Source organism: Aulonocara stuartgranti (assembly GCF_965226115.1).
Source record: "Aulonocara stuartgranti genome assembly, chromosome: 5".
NCBI lineage: Eukaryota > Metazoa > Chordata > Actinopteri > Cichliformes > Cichlidae > Aulonocara > Aulonocara stuartgranti.
The window spans coordinates 5,950,477-5,978,189 of record NC_138943.1 but is presented as its reverse complement, the minus strand read 5'-3'; the positions used below and the strand labels follow the sequence as shown (position 1 = coordinate 5,978,189).

At 39.6% G+C, this 27,713-nt stretch overlaps 2 protein-coding genes across 6 annotated transcripts in view; both read right to left on the bottom strand.

The window, feature by feature from the left end:
* The window catches only part of LOC309706849 (uncharacterized protein), a 464,381-nt gene that overhangs the window by 332,305 nt on the left and 104,363 nt on the right, over nucleotides 1-27,713 (bottom strand). The gene's annotated exons all lie outside the window — the stretch shown is intronic.
* The window catches only part of cdh22 (cadherin 22), a 193,406-nt gene that overhangs the window by 121,104 nt on the left and 44,589 nt on the right, over nucleotides 1-27,713 (bottom strand). For 3 of the 5 annotated variants that reach the window (XM_082533757.1, XM_082533755.1, XM_082533758.1), the window contains one exon: nucleotides 15,496-15,619. The exons of 1 other annotated variant lie outside the window; for it this stretch is intronic. The gene's annotated coding sequence lies outside the window, so the exon portion shown is untranslated. Of the gene's footprint in view, nucleotides 1-15,229; nucleotides 15,308-15,495; nucleotides 15,620-27,713 lie in introns of all 5 variants that reach the window. One more of the 5 variants, XM_082533756.1, reaches the window with a different exon arrangement.

Genomic DNA, 27,713 nt, shown 5'->3' with positions numbered 1-27,713 from the left:
CATCACCCAGTGAAAAGATTTGGCACATTTTGAAACAAAAAAATATTTTTTAAAAATATGCACTCAGCTGTTGAGTTTGTGGAATCCCATATCAAGCAAGACTGGGAAACAATGTTGCACTTTTTTAATATTTTAAAAGATGAGGCACACAGTTGTAAACATGTTCCCATCTGAACTTTTTTTTAAAAAGTGGTATTAGTATCAAATTTTTAAAGGCATATTTTTTTCTCCAAAAATGATAAAATATGCTGTTTTCAACACCTGTGATATCTTCAATAAATAGTGATTTTCATTTTGGTGCATCTTACAGTATCCCAACTTTATGGGAAACAGAGTTGTAGCCTTATATAAAAAAGACTTTTCAGCCTGCACAGCTGAGAAAAATAGAATGATTTTTCACTTCCAAGTTGGAGACAGAAAGGGCCTGAAGGTGTTCAGGTAGTAGTGTGTGCGTGGGTTGACTTTCCTGTCCAATGCTGTGAGTAAATGGCTGCTTCTGACCTCAGCCTTGCTCTACATAGTGATGAGTGATAGAAAACTATACGGTAAGTGCATAGATGTGAAACCCATCACATACATCTCACACATAAAAACATTTGTCACATTAATAGGAAAGTCTATTTAATCTGTTTGATCACTTACTCCTACCTACAAAATTCTGCGAAAATCCTTATTTTCTGCTTTAGCTGATAGTGTGACCAATATGCCTTAAAGATAGCATCACCTATTTTTTTGGCTATTTCCACAACTGTACTGTGAAAACTTTAGGTACTAACAGTAAACCAGTGGTTCTCAAACTTTTTGCATCATTCCCCACATGGCAGGAAGAAATATTTTCATTTCCCACCTAAACAAAACAATGACAGAAAAGCCTAGCTGCAACTTTGTTTAGATAATAAGCTCATTCACAATAATTCAGTAATTTTTGTTCTAAACTAAAAACTTTCATTTCAAATGACTATTTGTAACTTTTGTCACTAGACTGCTTCGTCAGCCTGCAGCACTTCTTCAAAAAAGCAACAAGTTAAACAGAATGCAAACACTGACAAACATGGAAACATAAAGTTCAGTCTTCGTCTTATGAAAAAAGAAATCCAAAAACTTGTGAACAGAGATTAAAAATATACAATTTAGTGAGAGTTTAATACTTCAAATCAAATCAAATCACTTTTTATTGTCACATCACATGTGCAGGCACACTGGCACAGCACATGCGAGTGAAATTCTTGTGTGCGAGCCCCACAAGCAACAGAGATGTGCAAACACAACAACACAAACGAGCAAAATACAAGAATGGCCAACCTGAAACTAATAAATATATGTACAATATATAATAGTGTATGCATTTCTGGATGTGTATACTAAATATTTTCCTGTGTGTGTGTGTGTGTGTGTGTGTGTGTGTGTGTGTGTGTATACACATTTTTACAAATTAAATAGTAAAAAAATAAAATAAAATAATAATAATAATAATAATAATAATAAAATATATAAAATATACAGAGTTGAATATGTGCAAAACAAGTGGCATTTATATACAGTGTGGAGTGCATAATGTTGAAGTTCCAGTAGTGAAGCTGAGGTGTCTATGACGTGTTCAGCAGTCTGATGGCCTGATGGAAAAAGCTGTCTCTCAGTCTGCTGGTACGGGACCGGATGCTGCAGAACCTCCTTCCTGATGGAAGCAGTCTGAACAGTTTATGGCTGGGGTGACTGGAGTCCTTGATGATCCTCCCCGCTTTCCTCAGGCAGCGCTTCCTGTAGATGTCTTGGAGGGAGGGAAGCTCACCTCCAATTATCCGTTCAGAGCACCGCACTACTCGCTGGAGAGCTTTGCAGTTGTAGGCGGTGCTGTTGCCATACCAGGTGGTGATGCATCCAGTGAGGATGCTCTCAATGGCACAGCGATAGAAGGTCCTGAGGATGCGGGGGCTCATGCCGAATCTTTTCAGTCTCCTGAGAAAGAAGAGGCGCTGCTGCGCCTTCTTCACTGTTTTGTTTGTGTGTACTGACCACGTAAGATCCTCAGCCAGGTGTACTCCAAGGAACCGGAAGCTGCTCACTCTCTCCACAGCAGCGCCGTTGATGGTGATGGGGGTGTGTACTTCTCTGCACCTCCGGAAGTCCACTATCAACTCCTTTGTCTTTGCGACGTTGAGGGTGAGATGGTTGTCTTGACACCAGTGGGTCAGGGCGCTGACCTCCTCCCTGTAAGCCGTCTCATCACCGTTGGTGATAAGACCCACCACTGTAGTGTCGTCCGCAAACTTCACAATGATGTTGGAGCTGTTAGTGGCTGTGCAGTCGTAGGTGTAGAGTGAGTACAGGAGAGGGCTCAGTACACACCCCTGTGGAGCACCAGTGTTCAGTGTGATGGGGGATGAGGTGATGCTGCCCAGTCTGACCACCTGGCGTCTGTCAGACAGGAAGCTAAGGATCCAGCTGCAGAGGGAGCTGCTCAGTCCTAGATCCTGCAGTTTCCTGTCCAGCTTCGAGGGAACGATGGTATTGAATGCTGAGCTGTAATCTACAAACAGCATCCTCACATACGTGTCTCTCTTCTCCAGGTGTGACAGGGCAGTGTGTAGTGTCAGGGCTATGGCATCATCAGTGGACCTGTTGTGGCGGTATGCAAACTGTAGAGGGTCCAGTGAGTCGGGTAGTGCAGAGCAGATGAAGTCCCTGACCAGCTTCTCGAAGCATTTGCTTACGATGGGGGTCAGGGCTACAGGTCGCCAGTCGTTCAATGAGGAGATGGTGGAGGATTTGGGTACAGGGACGATGGTGGCCATTTTGAAGCAGGCTGGGACTACAGACAGAGAGAGGGAAAGGTTGAAGATGTGCGTGAACACTCCAGCCAGCTGAGCCGCGCATGACCTGAGGACGCGGCCGGGAATCCCGTCCGGACCAGTAGCTTTGCGTGCGTTCACCTTCCTGAAGCACTTCCGCACATCCTCCTCAGACACAGTGTGCGCACTGACGTCATCCGCGGTGCGCACACTGTCCGGTCTCATGGTGTTCGCTGTGTCAAATCTAGCGTAGAATACGTTTAGATCCTCACACAGAGAGGCCGTGGTCTGCGGTGTGCTGGTTTTCCCTCTAAAGTCTGTGATCGTGTTTAGTCCCTGCCACATACTCCGAGGGTTGTCAAACTGTTGCTCCACCCTGTCCCTGTACTCACTCTTCACTCTTAGTGGCTGCAGTGAGCTTGTTTTTGACTGCAGAGCAGTGGCGGGGCGTGGTCTGTGGCAGGGCTGCGGGGGAGGCGTAAGTATCTGAGAGGCATCATGCCTCGCCGGCTTAAAACAGAATAAACTGGGTCCTGTTCTTGTTTTTGATGTGTGTAGGGTGTAGTCGAAAACCTGCAGCCACGTGTCTTGCAGCTGTCAACTGCCAGGTAACTTGCACCCCACCTGTCAGAACTCTGTGTCCCACCTGTGGGGCGCGCCACACACTTTGAGAACCACTACACCGCGGCCCGCACTTCAACTTTTGCTTGAGTGTATTGCACTTCTTAGTTTAAACACCAGGGGGCGATGCTTTTGATCAAGGCAGTTGCTCCACCAAAAAGGACAATCACAGAAGAAATTTACCCCCAAGTTACTAAACATGGCAGAATCAAAGAAGCGAAAGGTAGAAAGAGAGTGCAGAAAATTTCAGACACGGTGGGAGAGTGAATATTTCTTCAAAGAATTCAAGGGGAAGTGTGTCTGTTTGATCTGCACTGAAACTGTGGCAATTATGAAAGAGTATAATGTACGACGTCATTATGAAACCAAACATCAGGCCTATGCATCCTACACTGGTGCTGAGCAAGAGCAGAAATTAAAGCAAAGGGTAGCTATCCTGCAGGGTCAGCAACAGTATTTTTTTCGTGCTCAAATTGTCCAGGAAAAGGTTACAATAGCCAGCTATGAGGTCGCCCAACTCATCGCAAGACATGGCAAGCCTTTTTCAGACGAAGACCTCATAAAACACCACTTCGTTAAAGTCACCGAAATAATGTGCCCGGAAAAAGTGCAGGACTTCAACAACGTCAGCGTGTCCAGAAATCCAGTTGTGCGACGCATTGAAGACTTGTCAGCCAACATTAAACTGCAACTGTCTGATAAAGCTGTGCTTTTGATTTTTACTCCATCGCATGCGATGAGAGCACCGATGCCACAGACACCACACAACTGATAATTTTTTTGCGGCGAGTGGACGAGTGGACGAGAGCACGAGCGCTTTAGGTGAGTAAAAAATATATTCCACAGTACCCGTGTGTTAATGTGCAGGAGGTACACATGCTTCAAATATCAATAATGCACATCAATTCTGTCACTACCCTGCTTTTGCACACCACTTTCTTATATGTGTTTTTCTTGTTAACACACAGAGTACACACCGCTGTGCACAGCACACGCACACGCAAAGTCAGCTGATCTCATCTGATGCAGATCTGCTCCTTGATCAAGTGACATTTGTCCGGATTTTTGCCACAAGTGGCGTCGGATCAGCACCGCAGCTGGATGGCCCGATTTACATACCCAGCGCAGCTGATACTCACCAGAATAATTTACTAAAATTATATGGACTCCTGTTATTAAGTCCAGTTCAGTCTGTTAATATTGATAATCGTTTCAAACGGACGTTAATAGATGTTTTGCTAAGCCTAATAACTTAAACAACAAGCTTGAAATGTACCCGTCCCATTTCCCCCTTTATTGTTTTTTCTCTGTGCTGTAAATCTTCTGTCTAAGAAGAAATCTGAGGCTGCTGTTCTGAGAATGAGCTACCAAAGCTTTTTCTGAATAAATCAATAAAGATCTATTCATGGAAAGCTGAGGTGAAGGCAGTTTTGTCTTTAATTATATTCAACAATATAACACATTTGACCACTTTTAAGTGATTTTTCTAACTTTAATACACTAAAGTTAAGGTTATATACCTAATTTCTAGTAAGTGGCCCAGCCCCTCCTATATTTTTATGTATGTGGCCCTCAGTGAAAAAAGTTTGGACACCCCCGTTTTAGATGTTGCAATTAAGGCATTGTGGGGCCATAACATCTGTTCCAGATGACATTTGGGACCAATTACATGCTTCACAGACAACAAAAGAAGATATTTTTTTAAATCTCAACTTAAACAAAACCTTTATAAAAACACTTATTGGGCTTGGAATGATCAGTGGTCAGTGATTTTATGTTTATGGATGAGTGCATGTCTATATTGGTCAGAGAAGGTCAGTGTTTCTTTTTTCCTTTTCTGTGAACTGTGTAAAATGACACTGAGTATCTGCAATTTCAATGCTTGCCTTGAACAATTTCATGTCCTAAATAATTTACGGGACACTAAAAATATAAAAGCAGCTAACTAAAAACAAAACAAACAAAAAAGAGAGAGATAAATACAGAAATAAGCCATGAACCGATCCATATCAGTTATGTGTCTGACCACAGTGTGTAGTGCTCTGGTAGGGGCCAGCTCATAGTTTGATTTTAAAGCCCCATGAACACTCGTACTGTGTATTTATCATAGCGCAATGGAAAGTTATGACCCTAAAAAAACAACAACATACAAATAAATAAATAACTACACATACATGCACACACACACAAGCCTGCACAGTCAATCATGTATATATTCCTCTTCGTGCTCATACACAGAGAACACAGCTGCGGGACTGAGGTAACATAAAAGAAAACAAATAGTCACAGCTGCTAGCCATTTAATGACCCCCTGTTACTATGACAGTAATAGCCCTCCAAGCAGCATTGGGGTATTATGGCTAGTAGTCACACAATACACTCAGCAGAAAAAATTTCTACTACAGGTCTCTGACACTACATGAGGAATGTTTGCATTATTAAAAAGGTTTAAAAAATAAAATGGATTTATCTTTTCATATGCTAAATTGGATGCTGAATACCTTCTGCTCAAGAAGTTGCTTTGTATTTCATCATATAGGATCAGAGTACATATTTATCAAGCATCCACAATCACTCCTAGGAACTACACAGAAGTTCAAATTAGGACTCATACAAATATGATTTATGTTATTATTGAAGCTGCCCACAATCATTTTAGCATGAATAAAACTGTTCATTGAAGAATTAGTGATCCCACTCAAGTCAGAGTCTAGATCACTGAAGGGCTAACCAGTGATAGCAACTTGATTTAAGTGATCACTAGGTGCAAGATAAGCGAAGATCATTTTAATTGATTAAATTACATTAAAATATGTTTTTTTCTGGAGACGGAGCTCATGTGTGCCATATGATGTGAATATGGCATGAGAATTGCAAAATTAGACTCATAAAGAGAGTCATAAAAAAGTACGGGGGAAAGGGAAAAGTACATAGCGATTGAAACAAAGATAATGAAAGGCATTTATCTTACAAAGTAGCCCTTTTCAACAAATCTGTGCTGGATGAAATTTAGAATAACAGCCTAACAGAATAACAGAGTGTGGAGTGAGTGCATATGAGAGCATGAGGGTGGGAATGGATGTTTGTGTCTGTGTGTGCCTGTATGTCTGTGTCTATATGTCAGGTTGGGTATCAGACGCCACCTCTCTGGGGACACCTCAGGCCCTCCAAGGTTTGGAGGCCTATCTCCACCCACCACCACTTCCCCTGCCGGTGGCGGACTCCCTCAGGTGTCGGTGTGTTGGTGGTTCTTTGTGTCTGGGGGTGGGCGTCCGGGTACACACCGGCTCACTCCTTGGCGGCCGCTTGTCGGGGCCTGGGGCCTGCTCGGGCCCCTTTGGAGGTGGGGTGCCCCCGGCCTCTCGGCCTGGGGCTCGGTCACTCAGGCACAGCTGGGGGCCGGCGGAGCTCACGGGCGCGTCACTGCAACTCCCCCTGACTTCTGCTCCGCGGCTGCTGGGCGAGCCCTCATCTGGGACTCTCCTCAGCTCTTACTGGAACAGTGGCGCGGCTGCCCCTCTGTTGGTCTTCCATGGTCTCTTGTGTTCTGGGGGCCTCTGGATGTCTGGAGTTTTGATCTCCTCCATACCCGCTTCACACCCTGGAGGACGGGGCTGTGGCCCCCCCACACTCCCTAGCAGATCATTACATGGAGAAACCTTTGGAATGCAAGCATGCTGATCCACACAGGTATGCACACATGGGTATTCACAGACGCGGACTAAAGCTTTCTTGGCTGCTACCTCAAAGCACACTGTGCGCTGTCTATCTTGCGTGCTGCACAATATCGTTTATTATTTAGTAAATATTGATATCTATGACTAGCTAGTTTATTGTGATGGTGCTTTGTTTTCTCTATTATTATGTTGCTCTTTGTTGTTTGCTGTCTCCTCTGTTTGTTTTTTTTTGTTTGTTTGTTTGTTTTTTTCTCCATACAGGTGACCCAGGAGTTCTTTTTTTTTTCTCTCTCTTCCCCCCCCTTCTCACCGTCTCTTCTCCCCTTTGGTTTTCTTTCTTTCTCTCCCCTCTTTCTCTCATTCATTCCCCCTGTCCTATTTATTAAAAAAAAAAAAAAAAAAAAATGACAAAGGATGAACTGAAGCTCTGCCATCACGTAATGTCGCATACTGCTGTTTCTGATGTCATTTAGAAAAAAAAAAAAAAAAAAAAAAAAAATAACAGCCTCTAAACTTAATGCTAGCAAATGCAAAGCATATCTGTAAAATTAGTTAAAGTTAAAATTCTCAAACACAAGAGGTTTAAAAGCCTCACAACTACAAGCTTTTTTCTCAAAACATGGCAAAGCTATATTTTTAACTACTAAAATGGGTGGGGTTTTTTTCATGCAAAGAAATTGATCCTTTTACATGAATCCATTTTGAAAGTGCATTCAGTACTTACACCTTGTGAAAACTGAGTAATAGCTTGGCACATCTTTCTTATGACACGGAACAGGTGTTATGAAGCTACTTCATAGGTATGGTAATTGCTGCCAGCCCAAAGACTTCAAGACGCCAGCCTTGATTCTTTAGGAAGTGTAGAGATAAATAAGCTCCTTTAATGAGAATCTAAGTCACGCTGAGCTTCTACACTCTTGGATAAGCAACACAACTCATCCCCTGCAGGGATTACACAATGTAGTTCTTCAGCTGAACATCCACCTTCATTCAGCTACAGAAACGTCTGCAGTGTGCTGTTATATGGTTGTTTTGGGTGTATGCCACACCATCAGTAATGACTTAAGTGTAATCTGATTGCTCTAAACAGATGATCTAATGACTCAGTGTGTTTAGTGTCCTGGCTTGTGTGTACTTGGAAGCCTTTATTTAGAACGGCTCAACTTCAGAAAATGCAAGAATGAAAAGTTCATACCGTGTTACTGCTCATTATAAGAGACGAGCTAATACTGCAATTAAATGTTTCCACCTTTCTGTAATTAGCAATGGTTTGTCACTCTCTTTGAACTTGTTTCTTAGTTAATATAAGCTAACAGAAAAATCATTTGATCATTAAATGGCCATCAATTTTCAGAAGGTTCACACAGACATTCAGCTGAGATAGAGGAGATTTTGCTGGCACATAATATGGCTCAGTGAGCAGAGCCATAAAACAGTTGACTGCCTGATGATAACCGACAACTACAAATCAGAGATATACACAAGATTGGACAAACCCCAGAAAGATGGATGCCATAATACACAAACACACAAATATACACACACACACACACACATCACATGTTGAGTCAATATGCTCGTCCTCCGGATTCTTTAGACGCTTAACTCCTGCCATTTATACAGGTTAAAAAACAAAACAAAGATTGGCAAGAGTGGGTTGAACAGATGGCAAAAGAGAACACCAAGGTGAGGAAAATTAGTCAATTGAAGGCATTTCCTCCTAATTTGAAAACAAAGGAATAGTTGAATGACACAAGCGGCACTTGATAAAAGACAAAGAAAGGCCTGGGCAGAGAAAGGGAGCAGGGAAAATCCAGAGGCATTGGCTGAGTGATCGTTTGTGTCTCATCCTTTACCCCAATGGCACAGAGCTCAATCAAATTCTCTTCATTCTTGACCATGCATTAGCTTAGCAAGCAGAGACCTTCTTTCACTCCCTCAATTAAATTTCCACCCGCACATAATTAACGACTGTTTTGTCCACAGATCAATAATGTGCCTGTTCATTAAAAGTCCCTTTGCTCCCTTAAAGATCCCTTTGCTTAGTTCGCTACGGCATCTGAGAAAGGGGTAGCACCTAACAAGTTTTCTATTGCAGCTTCATGTCTCTGGATTTTTTTCCCTTTTCTTTTTTCTTCAACTAGTGCAGAGTAAAGAAGAAAGCCAAACTCACAAGAAATGAGGGAAGCTTCATTTGAATGACTTTGGGAAACTTTGAATGCCCAACTCATAGTAGCAGTCATAGTCTGACTCTTTGTCTCAGTTACTATATTTATAGTTCAGAACATAAGAGAAACAACATGTACTGTAAGACAAACATGTACTACACGTACTAACTATACATTCCTGCCCTGGTATTAACTGTAATGTCCACGTCAGTTCCACAACTATCACCACTTTCTGTGATGCACAAACAAAAACCTGTCTTGTACTTTTTAAAAGATAAAAGATCAATAAAGATTTAACATGGAGCATGCCAACCACCTGCCATAGCTAACACACAGAATTATTACACCAGAGGTTCTTTCAACCTCAAGGTTGCACATACACACACATGTACACACACACGCACACACACACACACACACACACACACAGATTCACATTCACAAACACTTTCCCAGTGTAATGATCAGACTGCACTATGCTGTTGCCTCTTGCCTCTCCCATCTGCTACGGAACCACAACATCTCAAGCGATAACAGAGTTTGAACGCACAGCAGTCCCAAACTGGGTATGTTTTTATTGTTTTTATAGGATTACACAGTATCTTTGAATTACAGTACGAAATGTCTTTGCACCAGCTAGAAGAAGTTCAAGTAAGCTCAGCTGTAACAATTTTACTTGTGTAGTTCTGTTTTGTGGCCATTCCTTTGTAAGTTTTTCAAAGTTTAATCTCAACTTTGTTTAAATTCAACTTTACTTGACTTTACTGTTCATACTGGACTTAATAAAGGCTGACAGCAAATCAAATCCAATATCTTAGGTAGTCTTCATAAAGGACATGACAGAAGGTATTTGCCAGAACATGTTTTTAGGCTGTTTAGGTCAGTCTTTGTAACAATACAGGCCAATTAATACATGTACTGTCATGCTGTAGGCCTTTAAAGAATAGATTTGAAATTTGTGAAATTTTCTAAGATATTGTGTAAAATAATAGCACTACTCACTTGCTGATTTATTGATACTTTAAAATTGGCCTGCAGGTTGCAATTTATATACGTTGGTTCAGTTGAAGTAGGCTTCCCCCTTGGGATTGCGTCAGGAAGGACATATCATGTAAAACTCTGCCATCCAGGGCTGACAATTATTATTATTCAGACTATTTCAGTGTCTAACGTTTTTATCATCCCTTGAAACTGAAGACAGCTTTTTTGTATCACACCTTAAATAATACTGTCTCATGTTACAGCCTTATTCCAAAATGGGATCAATTGATTTCTCACCTCAAAATTCCATGACCAATATGCATATATCATGGATATAAGTATTCACAGCCCTTGTTCAGTACTTGGTTAAAGCTCTTGGCAGCAGTTACAACCTCAAGCCATTTTGAGTATGATGCTGCAAACTTGGTACACACATTTATTGACAGTTTCTTCTTTGGAGAACCTCTCAAGCTCAATCAAGTTGGGCCTGGTGGTTCCATTCTTCTTCCATTTACAGATAATGGAGGCCATTGTGATTTATTGTGACCTTCATTGCTGCAGAAATTTTTCTGTACCTTTCTCCTGATCTGTGCCTTGATACAATCCTGTCTCAGAGATCTACAGACAATTCCTGGACTTCATTGCTTGGTTTGTGCACTGACATCCACTGTCAACTATGATACCATATATAGACAGGTGTGTGCCCTTCCAAATCATGTTCAATTAGGTGAATTTACTGGAGGTGGACTCCAGCCAAGTTGTCGAGAAAAATCTGACAAATGATCAGTGGAAACAGGATGCACCTGTGCTCAACTTTGAGTGTCATGTCAGGCTGTGAATACGTGTGTAAAATGTTATATACACATTTATAACATTTTACATTTATATTTTTAAATACATTCTTTGAATTTATATATACACATTTATACAAGCAAACCCTAAAGTCATTATTGGGTGTTGTGTGCAGAATATTGTGTATGGTGAAGAATAACTTTGAATAATGTTTAGTAATATTTGAGGTTAATATATACCGAGTTGACAATATGGCCTTTTTAAATTTCTATGTTATAATATTAATTAATTAGTTTATATTTTTTGAACAGACTCTTATTTTTATGCATAAAAAAACACATTTTAGAGACAAAATCTGCCAAAATAGTAGTCCTGAAGATGTAATCTGAAGAGGGATGACTCAGTTATTACTCTTTTTAGTTTGTTTCTTTGTTTTATTTAGTTTTATAGCAAAATGGGAAAATCTAAAGTTAGATACACAATAAAAAGTAGCCATGTGTTGTTGTAGCATTATTACATAATCTAACAAGAGGCAGGAAAACAGCTGATAACAGAACAGCAGAAATGAAAAATGCAAGGAAATAAACTGACAACCATTTTTCATGAAGCACTCTATCCCAAATATTCCCTTCATCTGTTTGTATGTGAGGACCCAATTTTTCAGAGCCAATTTAGAACTATTCCACCCATGGTCACTCTTGCTGCAGATGAATCCCCTTGTGTAACATCTGGCAGTCTCTAGGCATCCCTCTATTTACTCCCTTTCTCATAAGCTAGTGTAAAATTGGCCCTTTGAATCTTCACCACAGTTGATTCCTCATTCAGTGAGGCAGCCGTTCCCAGTGCGCAGTCAAATTCTTTCTTTATTTTGTGTAATATGCTAAACACTGCCACATAAGTTCTCTCTGTCTGTTTCTTTAGACGGATGAATGTGGCAGAACAGCTCTGAATTCCCTTGCTCCCAGTGCTATGATGTGTGCCAGTCTCCTGGATTATGAGACATATGGAGGTATGTGAGTACACAAGCTAGAGCAAATGAACTCAGAGAGACTAGCACACTATCATATGCAAACAGTCTACAAAGTGTATGCATAAATACTGTGATGGGAAAAACTAATATAGACATGCACTCATCCATAAACATACAAATTCACACATTGTTAAATCTTGCATATTACAAATTTTAGTGCAGTAAGAGAGTTTAAATTTTGGAAATGCCTAAAAACCCCAACTTAGATATGCAGATGTAAGAGTAATATTTTCATTTTGAGAAGTTAATCCAAATCTTTAGTTGTTAAACCGCAGGGGCTGGAGGAACACTCTAAAGAGCACTTCCCTTTCCCATTATATAATAGGGGCAAAGCAAAACTGTTTCTTAAGATTAAATGTAAATTTGAATTGCTGTTAAACATTAATAGCTGACTAATTAAAATAGAAATGTGGGCCAACATATAAACGGAATCACTGCAGCATGAATAATGCTGCTTTAAAATGATAAAAAAAAAAGTCAGATCTTTTGTGTTTTGACCTTGTTTTCTTGCAATAATGAACATGGACATAAAATAAGCGTAAAACAGACGTGACAGCCTCTTAGACCACATTGTGTTGTGCTGATGGCTGCCATCTGTCCTGTGAAACTAGACCACAAAGGTCACTTTCATTTTGACAACTTATTGTCAAAGTATAGGTTTGTGTATGTGTGTGTGAAGGTCTTTGTGTTGCTGAAAGTACCAGTTTCTCTGTGTGTGCAGTAAGTCTTTTTTTCATCAGTGCTGAGGGATTTAAAGCTAGTAATGCCTTATCCTGGCTTGGTACCAGTGACATATTTATCACTAGTCTACCTCTTTGAACTGAAGATGCTCTGGGGTGTCAAGAAAAAAAGACAATAATTCATATGTAACATCCTCTTTTTGTATGTCTTGTGATACATCTTTGAAGAACTTGCTGTTGTTGTATTTTGCTAAACCTTGTATGAACACATGAAACACACTTTCCTTCCACAGTGCTGGATTCATGCCAAATATCTTGTGGAAATGATTGATACTGCTAATGCTTGTCCACTGGAGCCAGGAAAGTTCCATTAGCATTAACACTGGAACGAGAGAGGAGCCTCTCTGCCTCTGTCCAATCATGAAAAGGATTAACCATGAGCATTTAAATTTTAACAATGAATCAACAATTAATATTTAATATTTTGTTTTCTCTGTACAAAACCCAAAGTGTCAAAAACAAGCCGATCCACTGTGGGCACGGTAGCCTCATTAATGTGAAGGGACCAGGAAATTAACATGCTCAGACAAGAAAATGACTTGGAAAGTGTCAGGGACCACTGGATTTGGAGACATTAAAATTTTTCTTTGAACTATGTCCTCATGTAGGAGCACATTATTCTCCGGGGCAATATTACAACCCTGTAGCTCAATGTTACGGTCACCAGTTATAATAATATCACGGTTGTTTGTAAGAAGTCATGTATTTTCTGTCATTTTGGTCTGATAGATTGATCCAAGTACATGTGTTATATAAGACTTAGACACCATTTTTATGGACTAGAAAGAGTGATGAACTGTTATGACGTGGAATTTAAAAAGGTTTTGTTTTTCCACTCATTTAGAAACCAGCTGCTGAATTCACTCAAAACTGACCCAGAATTCAAAAGTGAACTGAATTAAGCTACAGATTATGTTTTCAGTTTTGTCAACAGTATAATCTTTAATCTGTGCTTGCATTTAACAGACATTGTGCCAAAACTGTGAGCTCAGGGACTAGATGTGTCCCGAATACACCTTGAAAGTCAAAGTTACTTTTACAATAACATCTTGTGTATACAAGCTTGTACGTTTTAATAAAAGAACCAGATATTGTGCTCTGAAGACGTTTTTGTCCCGTTACTGCTTTCTTATTTTTGAATATTTGTGTCAGATCATCTATTTTCTCACAAGTCTTGGTGATCATCAAGATGATGATGCACACTTTTTTTTCGTGTGAAGATTATGTTATCAGTATATGATGTGTTAATTAGCAGCTAAGCAAACCCATTTCCTTGTTTCAGGCATTTTAAATTAGAATTATATCAATTATCGTCTTTTACCAAACTCTTGCCACAAAATCAGTGAGCCTATTGAGTAAAATGTCTCTAACAAAGATTAAGAACTCTTTGCTGGAAGAGCAGTTTTCACTAAGCAGTCTGTATTTCCTGTTACAAAAGGCCAATTGATACTAATGACTTATCCCTTTTAAAAAGAAATCACATTAATTGCCGGTATTTCCCATCACCCTTAAACCTCACCAAAATTCATTGAGCCTATCAGTTAACCCCTTATATACCAACTCAATTACTAACCTAAATGGCAAACTTGGATTGGAATATTAATATGAGTGTTTTTGTTGTGATAACTGCTGTGGTAAATGCTTACACAGGTACACTATAGTATCATATAATAATACTAATAGGATGACATGGCAATGTCTTCTGAAAGCCAGAACAACTTTTCATGTTACAGTAGCACCGTTACACTGTAGCTGGAAACAGAAAAAAAATAATTAAAAAAAGGAGAGATTCATTTTTTTTACAGAAAAAAGATTACAGACTCAAAGCACTATATTAAGTATGCATAGTATTTTTTAGTGCCTCAGTAAAATGCATGTGATATCACCATAACAAGTCAATTTTAACTTGGAGAACATGGTTCACAATAAGACTGGGATAAATTCCTGCAGGACATCTGCAGGCTATTTTCAATTCCTAAGGGATAGCTATGAGCTGTGTAACACTGCACACACTAATGCACAGACGCAGACACAGACACACACACACACAGGCACACACACACAACAGCAGCAAAACATCACCCCCGGATGTATCAGATTACACCATGCAGTACATTCAATTGCATCTGATGGCAGATGGTGTAAACAAAATCAAACACACGTAATCTTGAGGATTGGATCCTTCAGTGAGTTATTAACCCTGATATTCAAAAACCTGACTAAGGACTAGACATATTAAGGCAAGGAGCAGCATGTGAGGCATCTGAGCTGAGTCATATCTTTTTCAAACTGCTTATTTAGCTGGGTTTCTTTTTCAATGTTATTATAATCACATGTTTGTTACACTAAATGCAATGAAACTGTTGTACATACAAATATGATATGACATGTGATATGAAATCATCTTTTTTTTTGTTGAGATTAAGCTTACCTACAGTGGTGATGTAGTTTGATACTTTGGAGTGGTGTATAGGCCACTGGTGTACAGTAAGCATCTTCATTTTATTGTCTTAAAAAGATGTGTAAGATTACCAGGTCAATGCAAGCATTAAAGCAGATAATAGGTAGGCAAATTAAACAGATTGCTGGTCAGTTTGCTAATGGTTGTCTAAACACTTTTTAAAATTACTAAAAATGGAGAAACTAAGCAGACCTTATTACCTCATTGCCCATGGCATATGTAAATAACAGACTCACCATCCCTCAGCCAGATGACCTTGCTGACACTTTGTGCGAATGATGGCTCTCAGGTCCTTCAGGTTGTCTTTATTATGCCATCTAACATTAGTCTCTCTCGAACACCGTGTCTCCTCCTCAACTTCTGAAAAATAAAACATACCCTAGAGTGAATTTCTTTGTTTGTTCCAGTTTAAATAAATTAATCCCCCAGTTAGATTTTTAATGGGGGTGTTAGGGGCAGGTGGGGTGGTGGAAACGAGGAGGAAAGAGAGGGAGGCAATTTGCTAATGGAACAGAGAAAAATGGTGTATGGGCCCAGGATGAAAAAGGAGGAGAAAAAAAAAACCTTGGTCTGTCTGGAGAGTAAAAGACTGAGCTATAGAGCGGGCGCTAAAGTGGTTTTAAAAAAGATCATTAACTGCCATCTTCATCTCAGGTGCAAGGTTAAAGAGTGAGGGATACTTCAAGAAACATAGGAGAGTGGAAGAGTAAAGTCTACGAACTTCATTTAATTACCTGCTTTAGATCTGCAATGCCCCCCCAAGCCCATCCCTACACACACACATGCATACCCTCATACCCCCACATCCTCTCACCCCGATGCAGCCATTGCACAGTCCTGTCCTACACAACGACTGAGTCTGCCACTCTTACCTTGAGGGTAAGATGCAGTGGACCCTTGAGACTGTGACACAGGTATTTAACTATTAATTACTGTGCAACTGGAGTCTACAAACTTTGTCCTGATACCCAGTTGCCCTGTAACTGCATGTTTAGATTAGAAGCCACAGACTCAGTCAGCAACATGACACTCCAGGATTTAGGCCTCTTAATTTGGTAAAACAGTATTTACAATTTATCAGGTCACACTTCAATGGAAATCACAAGGACTTGGTTAAATGTTCGTTTGATTGAAGCATGACAGATATTCTTTGGTGTGCCTTATGGCTATATACACTGTAAAGGGCTCCAAAAAACTATGCAGAATATTTATGAAATAATCTTTGGTGAGTGAATGTTCCCAGATATTACTCGTGTGTGAGACATTTTTATCCAGCTCTTGAAGTTGAAGAGAGCCTTTTTGTGCCACAGCTTAAATAGTATATAGTGTCAGTATCATTTTTTAATTCACAATGGAACCTAAATCTCTTTTAATCACTGCAAATGGCAGAGTAGCCAGATAAGGCTGACACAATATGAAAAGGGGAATCAGTTGTATCCAAAATCAGCCTGGAGAAGAATGCTAACCTTGAATAATGTTCAATTACTTTTGAGGCTACTACATGCTGAATCAACAAATCCGCCTTAGTATTTTAAACCACTAGATTAAAAGGCTATCTGATTAGATTAGATGTTTTGTAAGGACTGTGATATTTCATGCATAAGAGGACACATTTACACACAAGCTGCAAAGGCTCTGTGCGCAAGTACCACAGAGCAGCGACCCGGTACCACTTGTGTTTACACCGTCGTTAAAGACTATTGTAGGATATATCACATGCTTGGTTAACCATATCATTCTAATAGACTGCTAAGAATAGGGGTATTTTGATCAAGTGGATAAGAGGCCCTTGCGGATAGAAAGAAAGCAGTTTAACAAATACCTACAGAAATTTGACTCTAAACGAAGTAATGCTGTGATCAAGCGAATGTGAACTCAAGGAAAAAAAAGTTGAAGCAAAAGTGAATGGCATGACATTGATTTTCTACCATGATGATTTATCTATTCACCACAAACAAAGTATAGAAAACAAAAGGAATCTTCTGGCGACTGCAGCTAAACAGTTGCACTGGGCCTTGCTGAGATCCTGAAGCTTATCGTGATCAAAAGCCGCATGATGCAAAATCCTCACTGGGCTTGAGATTGTTACATTGTTTTTCATTTGTTTGTTATTATCATTCTGTCCATCCACTCCTTTTCCCCCTCTAATTGCCTCTGTGAAGGGACTTTTATCATTTTAGATATCATCGTTATAGTCCCCTGACTTGAAAAAATACATAAGTCAGTGAATATGGGTATGCATCTTAATTAGTTGTTTAGAATGGTGATGAGACGTTTTACTTTTTAACCATTTCACTGTTTCATTGAGTGTTGAAAAGGAATCTAAACCATTTTTCACATTATGAGAAAGGAAATAGGAGGAATACCCCAAAATAAAATGATCGTTACATCTTCTAATCATCACACCATGCCCTCTTGTGTATAGTCGCATGGACTCCCCGAGAGCACAGAACGCGGTCCTCTGAGAAGCAGCTATGCTGCTTTTTCACCTACCAGTGTGTATATTTTCTGCTGCATGCTGTGGCTCTGGGGGTGTTTTACACTGATTCCCGGGAGGCATGAGTCTATTTATACAGGATCTTAAAACAGGATAGTCATACACCTCCCACCTCCCAGCTCCACCCTTGCAGCACCAGCTTTAGGTGACACACAGCCACATGATAGCCCAATCTAATCTTTTAATCGCTCTGGTAACTTCATGTCTCAGGGTGAGTTGGAGCAAGCTAACGGTGGGGATGGAAAATCGTCTGCAGAGATATGATATGATCCTTGAACACGTAACAAAAAAGACACACACACAAACTCCCATGCACACTTATACACACTGTCCCGCTCCACCCCATCCCCAGAGTACTATGGCGAAGCCTCATGTATCTGTGGGTATTAACAGATCAGCACAGAGCTGTAGCCACCCTGCTTTAAAGTCTTTTCTTGAGGTAGTGCTTCAGAAGCCTGCTGCAGAGGAGGATAAACGCACAGCAATCCCCCAGGCCCAGCGCCTCCTCAGCTCCCTCTTTGCTGCCCCCCACCTTCTCCTCCATTCCTCACTTATCCTTACTTTCCTTCCATCCCTTATTATTTGTCTCCCTCTTTTCCTCAGCATCTCATTCTTTCTGTAACACTCCTTGTCCCCACCTTCCCTTTGGCCTTTCATAGTATTCTACTTTTCATGTCTACTTATCGTCATCCTCTCCCATTTTGTGTCCATCACTTTCTCGAGCCTTTGCCCCCACGTTGTTTTCTTTCTGCTTCAGACCTCAGTAACAAACAAGGCTTATTATTATTGCCATAAAGTAGCATCTCAATCTGAGAAGACACAGAGACACTGCAGAAAGTGAGGATGACAAGGGGGAGAATATGCAGTGAAACTAAAGTTAATGAACATGAAAAATGCAGTGTAACCTCTGTCATAAGAACAAGCCCCAGTCACACATTTCTAGAGACCAGTTGGCTACCCCCTGGCCAGGTGTAATTGGTCACAAAGAGGTATAGAGAACTGCACTGAAAACCTCTTTGTGAATGTTCATCTTCCATGCAAATTTCCACAGTTGCAATTTGCATGGAAGATGCTGCTTTGTCCACAAACACTCACTAACTACAGAGTACTACTGAAACTATGAAAAAGAGACTGTTTACACTCAAAGTAAAAACAACCTGTGGGGTCCTAGGGGGTTGCCAACCAGTCTCTAGACCTGAGTGATTGTGGCCTTAGGTTAATTATGCGGTAAGGTGAATCTGAAAAACTAAAGAAAAAAAAAAGATTACAAAACAAACTTCTCTGGAGTGGGGCTTGCAACCACATAGAATAAATAATAGATGACAATATTTTCTGAATGTTGTCAGAAGTTATTTTTTCAGGACCAAAACTCCAAACACTAGCACTACCTGACAGCCAACTTAAGCACTGAGGAAAATCGAAGTTGTGGAAGTGAGCTCAAGATAACGGTCCTGAAAATAACAAAAAAATAACAGTTTAACTATTAGTCAAAAAGTATTTTTGTGGGGCTACATGGCATTTAAATAGATTTTTATAATCTACAATTCTGCCATATTACGAACTCTTTGGTCTTGTTGTTGTTTTTTTCTCTGGTGAAATGTAATATCCATGTTCACTCTGTGAGTTCTCTTCCTCTACCCAACAGAGTGACTGATTGGACAGCACAAATTATCTGTGTACAAATATAACATTTACTGTGACTTGTAAACTTTTAAACCAATGTAATGAGAGAAGTATCACATTTTTGTGTAATGGTTGACTTAATGGTGATCAAATTCAGTTTTTTTTTAAACATATATCTGTATGTTTGCTGTCAATGAGTCCCTGGGGACATCCTAGAGATTATGCAATCCAAAAACACTGAGAGACTAATGTGGTCAATATATTGCATTGACATCCTGCCAAGACACAGAGGCAGAATGAGTTCATTACATTTGGTTTAAAAAGGAAAAAAAACAAGACTCTAGAGCAAATTGCATTTTTTGGGGGGGAAAAGTAAAAGCTACACTATATTCATCAATCCTTGTCAGGGTGTTATTCATTAAAAGCAAAAAATAAAAAAAATAAAAGGAAAGAATAAGAAAAAAAAACCTTGAAATGTGCTTGAAATAATTTTGTAAGTGAGAAAGGAGTTAAAAAAGCTAAAAACTGCTGCAAATATAATCCTTGTTAAAGACTAGACAGAGAGAGGCGTGTAAATAAAGTGACAGAGAGACATGTAGACAAATACTTTGCCATTCAAACACACAAAATGATAGATGAACATGAAGGCAGACTGACAGGCAGACCAGGGAAGGCTAAGTAGGCTGAATCCAAATTAAGCTGATCAGTGCTCACTGTGAGTTAATCTAGTTATGTGGATAAAGGACTTCCCTATGGCTAAAAACACAGCAAGTTATGAGTCAGAGTGTGTGTGTGTGTGTGTGTGTGTGTATCTGTGCGGGTGTGTGTTTGTTTGTGTATCTGTCTGTGTGTGTAGATGTGGGAAAATGAATCACGTGCATCTGTCTGTTTCCCAGTGAGCAGTGTTGGAACCTCGAAAGCTTTCTAAATAGCTAACAGTTGCAACCTGTGTTTTGCACTCTACTTACATTTTCAAAGAGAATCAAACTTTAGGCAGTGACTGAAAAAGTTATAGTGACAGAGACGTTAGGCCAAGACAATGATAATGACAGACAGCATGTCAAACCTGAGATTCACACTGCAAAGTGTGCTTCTATTAGGGGGTGTAAGAGACGTTTGCTATACTGTAGTGTGTAGTGTACTGTGACTAGGAAAATGCAGTTTTTTTAGGGCATATTACTAAATTAATCTACACTGTCAGTTTTAAAATCTCAGAAGCATATGTCAGAACATTCCCTCTCATGTGTATAACACTTGGAAGTGCAGTTAGAACGCAAACTAAATCTCCAAATCAATCAGACACCTTTACTTCTTCTCCCCCCCATTTAGCAGTCTTCACTAAAAGACATCAAGGGTAAATGACTGTAGTGTTTCTTTGGAACTACCAAAAATATAGTACCGGTAATAGTAAAGCATTTTCTGAAATTAGAAAAAAAGATGAATACAAATTCAATCAGCTCTGTGCCTGCATATCAAAGAGAATGAGGAAAGGGGAGGGGTTGAACTAGAAGGCCAGGAGATATAAGTTTGAAATAGGCGTCAACTTCAAACAAATCCTGATATTCATAAAATACTTTCAAAACAGTACTGAGCTAAGGCATGCGTGCAATGAAAAGGCATTATTTACAACTGAGGAATAAAAGAATATGAGAGCTCTAAAGTGACTCAAAAAGAAAGGATGAGAAGGGCCAATTTCCCTTTGACTTTCTCAGTTAAGGATTCCCTGTGCCGAGCAGAGAAGTAAAACATGGACCCAGAAACATGACAGTATCTGGTGGAAATGAGAGAATATGCCTTAAAGATAACATGATCAAGGAAAGGAGAGGGTTCTTTCAGCTGCTCTGGGATATTCTTATCTGTGTGTGGAGCCAGACTGAGGTAAAGCACTGTTAAAACTAGTTCATGCATTTATTACTTCCAGGCTGGACTACTGTAATTCATTATTATCAGGATGTCCAAAAAACTCACTGAAAAGCCTTCAGCTAATCCAAAATGCTGCAGCAAGAGTCCTGACAGGGACTAGAAAGAGAGAGCATATTTCTCCTGTTTTGGCTTCCCTTCATTGGCTTCCTGTTAAATCCAGAATTGAATTCAAAATCCTGCTCCTCACATACAAGGTCTTAAATAATCAGGCCCCATCTTATCTTAATGACCTTGTAGTACCATATCACCCTATTAGAGCGCTCCGCTCTCGCTCTGCAGGCCTACTTGTTGTTCCTAGAGTATTTAAAAGTAGAATGGGAGGGAGAGCCTTCAGTTTTCAGGCCCCTCTTCTGTGGAACCAGCTTCCAGGTTGGATTCGGGAGACAGACACTATCTCTACTTTTAAGATTAGGCTTAAAACTTTCCTTTTTTCTAAAGCATATAGTTAGGGCTGGACCAGGTGACCCTGAATCCTCCCTTTGTTATGCTGCAATAGATGTAGGCTGCCGGGGGATTCCCATGATGCATTGAGTTTTTCCTTTCCAGTCACCTTTCTCACTCACTATGTATTAATAGACCTCTCTGCATTGAATCATATCTGTTATTAACCTCTGTCTCTCTTCCACAGCATGTCTTTATCCTGTCTTCCTTCTCTCACCCCAACCGGTCGCAGCAGATGGCCCCGCCCCTCCCTGAGCCTGGTTCTGCCGGAGGTTTCTTCCTGTTAAAAGGGAGTTTTTCCTTCCCACTGTCGCCAAAGTGCTTGCTCATAGGGGGTCATATGATTGTTGGGTTTTTCTCTGTATCTATGAAGCGCCTTGAGGCGACTTTTGTTGTGATTTGGCGCTATATAAATAAAATTGAATTGAATTGAATTGAATTAAATTGGTCTAATACAGTGAGGCTGTTTGGGGCCGATATTTAAGAGTCATAGATGAAGTATGTCTCAAAACAGAGGTGCACCTACAGTAAACATAAGATATGTTTTGATATATTTCTTAAAAACAAAGATCATAATCACTAATGGTATAAAATATATTTTAAAAAAGAGACATTTAAATGTGGCATTACAATCTCAGTAACCCTAGCTTTTACTGTACCGTTGCAAATCCAAGAATCCCACTGAGGCCAACAGAGCTGCAGCCATGTTTCCAAATCCAAATCACCTTGATTTTTCCGTCTTTCCGTACTTCAGGGTGACCAGATCAAACTAATTGTAATACTGGCAAATGTATGCAACTAACTACTTCTTATCCTCTTCTGGATCACAAGGACACCATCCCAAGTAGAGCTGCCTAGACTGCCTACTCCCCCTCCAACACCTCTACTTCTTTCTGGGTGATACACTGTTGTTTCCAATCCTACCCAGAGATGTATCTCTTGAGTTTGTCTCCTGAACTACAGTGTCCGCATAAGCTATCTTCCTGTGTATCTTTTCTATTGAGTGCCCTTAGGTCACCCTATCTCCAGGGGTAAAACTGAGAAACTGTGTATCCTTCGAAGGATATGCATTTTTCTCCATTTGCATTTACAATATTATTCTTTCACTCCATACCCACAGCTCACGGCCATGTGTAAAGCTAGGAGCATAAATTGACAAGAACGCTGTTAGCTTTGTCTTTAGGCTCAGACTTCGCTTCACAACAACGCTACTACTACAGTGTCCCGATCCACCTGTCAATCTTCCTCTCCATTTTTTCCCCACTTGAGAACAAGACTCCAAGGTATTTGAACTCACTTGAGGCAAATCACTTCTTACATGGAGCACCTATTTACTTGTGTTGTTTAGGAAATTATACTTCTATCCCCAGCTAAAATATCTCAGTCACAGATTTTGGTCAAAGTGTAGATGTACTGATGTGCTACAATTTTTCACTAGTGGAAAAACAAAAACACTGTGGTTAGCACTGCCATCTTACAACAAGAAGATGTGGAGTTTTCATGTTCCTCCCATGTCTGTGTTGTGTAGGGATGGGTACCGGTGTCCGGTGCCATGATGGCACCGGTTCTGACATAAACGGTAGTAACCAGACCGAAAAGCAGCGCACATTTCGGTGCTTTATTTCGGTGCTTTTTTTTCCTGAGCTGTGATACACTTCTAGCCAATCATTTTACGTTTCCGAGGATAGTAGGCGGGGCCAGGTACGTACGTTCTTTTATGCAGAGCTACAGATTAAAAATGCCCAAGGCGAAGCGGTCAAAAGTCTGGCTGTACTTCACAGCAAAAGATGCAAACTCAGCAGCCTGCAACAAGTGCTTTAAGCTGATACTGTCAAACGAGGTAACTCCTCAAATCCGATGAAACACCTGGCGACGCATAGCGTTTTTTTTTTCTCCAAAAACCAAGAAATGCGCTGTATTTGATAGCTTGCTGCGAGACCTCACACCGAGCGCATCTACTGCGGTGTGGTGCCTGTTATCGGACCCGGAGTTAGCAACATACCCAAAAACACGAAGAGGAGAGTCCTGGCCCCTAGCCCTGCCAGTGTAGCAGAAATGATGACGGATGATGATGGCAGCAGCAGCAGCCGTTCTTCTCTGCGTGAGTAATTTACATTGAGTAGGCTAACCACGTTATTAAATTAATGCATGTAAGGTGAACTAGCAAACATCATCATATCTACATGCGGCTGTCTTCTTGTTTGATGGCAGATACTCCCTTCACCCTGGCCAAAAAGGCTAAAATGACCAAAGAAAAAGAGGGAAACAGCTAAACATGAGAGGTTTTTGGACAAAGTTTGTGTTTTTTCCATTGATTAAGCACTGCTTCCAGCCAAGAGTGATACCATATATGCCCCATAGCTGCAGAAAAGGCTAACATTGTTATCTTTTTACAAAAACCAAATCAAATCAAATCAAATCACTTTTATTGTCACATCACATGTGCAGGTACATTGGTACAGCACATGTGAGTGAAATTCTTGTGTGCGAGCTTCACAAGCAACAGAGTTGTGCAAAATACAATAATGTAAACAAGCAAAATACAAGAATGGCTACATCTGAAACTAATAAATATATGTACAATATATAATAGTATATGTATTTCTGGATGTGTATACTAAATATTTTCCTACGTGTGTGTGTGTGTGTGTGTGTGTGTGTGTGTGTGTGTGTGTGTGTGTGTGTGTACACATATTTTACAAATTAAATAGAGTAAACAATAAATAAAATATATAAAATATACAGAGTTGAGACATGTGCAAAACAGTGGCATTACTGTACAGTATGGAGTGCATAATGTTAAAGTTCCAGTAGTGAAGCTGAGGTGTCTATGACGTGTTCAGCAGTCTGATGGCCTGGTGAACCAGCTGAACATGAGAGGTTTTTGGACCAATTTTGTGTTCTCCATTCTTTAAGCACCGGCACCATTTCAAAAGTACCGATTTGGCACCGGTATCGGATAAAACCTAAACGATACCCATCCCTAGTGTTGTGTCTCTCTGAGTACTCAAGCTTGCTTGGATGAATGGATAGATGGAGAGTTGGATCGATGGATGAATGAATCCATAGATCGATGTGTTTACATGTGTTTTAGGATTATTCGATTATTTAGGTCCTACAATGCAGACTCACCAGTCAGGTGAATCATACACAACATGTTGTCATTACTACCAAATGTCAATTTGTTGGGCTAGATGTCCTCTGTTCAGGCATAATGTGCTGGCCAAAAACAGACTAGCCTGGGAAAAGCAGGTGCATTCTTTCTTAAGAAAACAACAGGAGTCCTTCCTGTGCCCACCAACATCATATCTCAGAAACTGCCTTTTCTCTCAAACCTACTCAAACCTGCTCTGCAGATGTTTAATCAGAGTTCCAATGATGAATTATCTCCATAGAAGAAACACAATTAATTTTGTTGTTTGGTCAAAATAATATCAGGTAATTAAAAAGAGTTAATTTAATTAGTTTCACTGCTTTCTTTTTTGAATTTGACCCCACTCATGCCTCTTTTTCCCCCCAAAAAAAGACACACCTCAAACATTTGTGTGCAATCTTACAAGTATCCCCATGTTTTTGGTAAAGAAGATCTCGTTAAAATGTTTCATGTTGAAGATGACTCTGAAAATGGCAGCCAAGAGGAGAGACCCTATCAGGTACTGGAGGCTCCAATATATAACTTGAATTTTAACAACTTAATTTAAAGCTTAATAAGAGTTAATCCTTTTTTATGATATTTATTTGATATATGCACAGGATATGAAATGTGTGACCTTTGTACTTTTTAATTAATATTATTATTTCATTTTATGCCTTTGTGTCACCCTTTTTTTTCTGGATAGACAGTTGTCCGCAGGTAAGTGTGATGAAAAATTTAACTCTCAAAATGGACACAAGTAATCTTACTGTGTCATGTGTCTATTTCTATTCCTATATTAGGCAATTATACTATAATATATTGAACTCTATAATTGCTATTGGATGTCCATTTGTAGAAAGCACTATCTATTTTCTCTTGGGAACTAGTTACAAGACCTGCTGTTGTTGTAATTCAACAACAGCAACAACCATTTACCAAAATAACTGCATTTGTTAAATCAGTGCAAGTTGTGACTAGAAAATTAATTAGAATATCAAGGTATAACTGGGTGCCTCACTCAGGACATATTAATTTAGCTTTTTTTCTGATTTACATACGTCTTTAATCATCACCCTCCTTCCTTTGTTATGTTAGGAAATTTTATCGAATTTTGCCTCAATGAACGGCCTACATTTCCAGCCAAAGCTTCATAATAACAGCTCTTCTCATTCAAACAGAATCTCACATTCAATGAACAACAACGTGTACAAGAAACTAAGTAGATGTGATGAGCTATTATTGGGAAAGCTGACCTTTAAAACACTTACTGTGCATTATTTAAGAATAAATATTGACAAAGATTCCACTTTTTCCAAGGCTCCTTAACTACACTTTCACCCATAATAACTACACACATTTTGAAGATGAGAAATTGGCATTGGTGAATATAATTGTCTAAGTTAAACAATAAGTAATACGAAGCACAGCACCACATACATACAACGCAGAGCTGCAACATGGAAATGAGCAGCGGCATTAAGACTCAGATTAACATTTAGATTAATCTCTCCAAAAGAGAAGGGTTTGGTCTTCAGCATTGTCACTAAAAACCACTGTGATCTACAGTATGTGAAGCTTTTAGACAGATATGAGCCTAAAAGACAGTTCAAAGTGATGTTTTTATGAGTCCAGTGGTATTTGGGGAAATTACTGTCAGTGTAACAGCCAAATCTTAACAGCACTTCTTGATGTCATCTATTCTTTTTGGTGCAGGGCTTTAAAATGAAATTTAAAAATGTAGCTAACTATCAGATACTTGCATGGTATGCAATTTTATTCATCATAGAGCTACAGCACTGAGTAAAAGTCGTCTACATCTGGACCTTCACTATTCGCTGTTTTAAAAAAGAGAATAGGCAGAAAAGGAATGCCAAAATCTAAAAGAACGAGACTAAACATCAGAGACAAAAGATCTTATGGGGGGATGAATCCAAATTCAAGATATTTAATACAAACTCTTGTCAGAAAGTATGGAGCAGGTCACCAGAGAGGTCCAACAATGAATTCCTAGACCTCTCTGTTGAATACACTTGAAGTTTTGTCAAAATTTGGGGCTGTCTGCAGTGTTGAGGAACTATGAATGCAGAAAAGTACCAGTAGATTTTGCTCCACCATCCAGTACCATTTGGCAATGGCTTCATGCAGTAAAAGTATACCTGGATAGAAACGTAGTGGAACACTATTAGTCATGGATTGGCCTCCCCAGAGCCTAGATCTCCACATTAATGATGCAGTGTAGGATGATCTTGACCAGTGTTGGTCAAGTTACTTGAAAAAAGTAATCAGTAACTAATTACCGATTACTCCCCCCAAAAAGTAATCCCATTACTTTACTGATTACTTATTTTCAAAAGTAATTAATTACTTAGTTACTTTTTAAAAACACGATTTACAACCTGAATAGGTGATAAAGCGATAGATCTTTCAGCCCAATTCTACTTTTTCTGCAAAATCCATCATACAAAATGTAATCAAATGGAAAAGTCTCTTTTTAAAACTTGTTTTATTAGTTTTAACCTTTTAACTTTATGCATCAAGCAAAAATTTAATTATATGCAACATTCTCTGACTGGAAGAAATTTGTTTAACATTTAAACTTATTTTCTGCACATTCCAGCACATAAAATATATATATATTTTTGTGTGTTTACACTCAGTCTTTCAAATAGATGCAAGTAAAACACAGCAGAAAATAAATAACATCAAAGACTAGCGGTCCTGTTGCTCTATTTTCACCTGTAAAGCAGGAGTGGCGTAGGCGTAGGTTTACCCTGGTGCAGGTGTGCCGCAGCGGTCAGTGGAAGAATCCGCGAGTTTCTCTGTGAGTTTCCCAT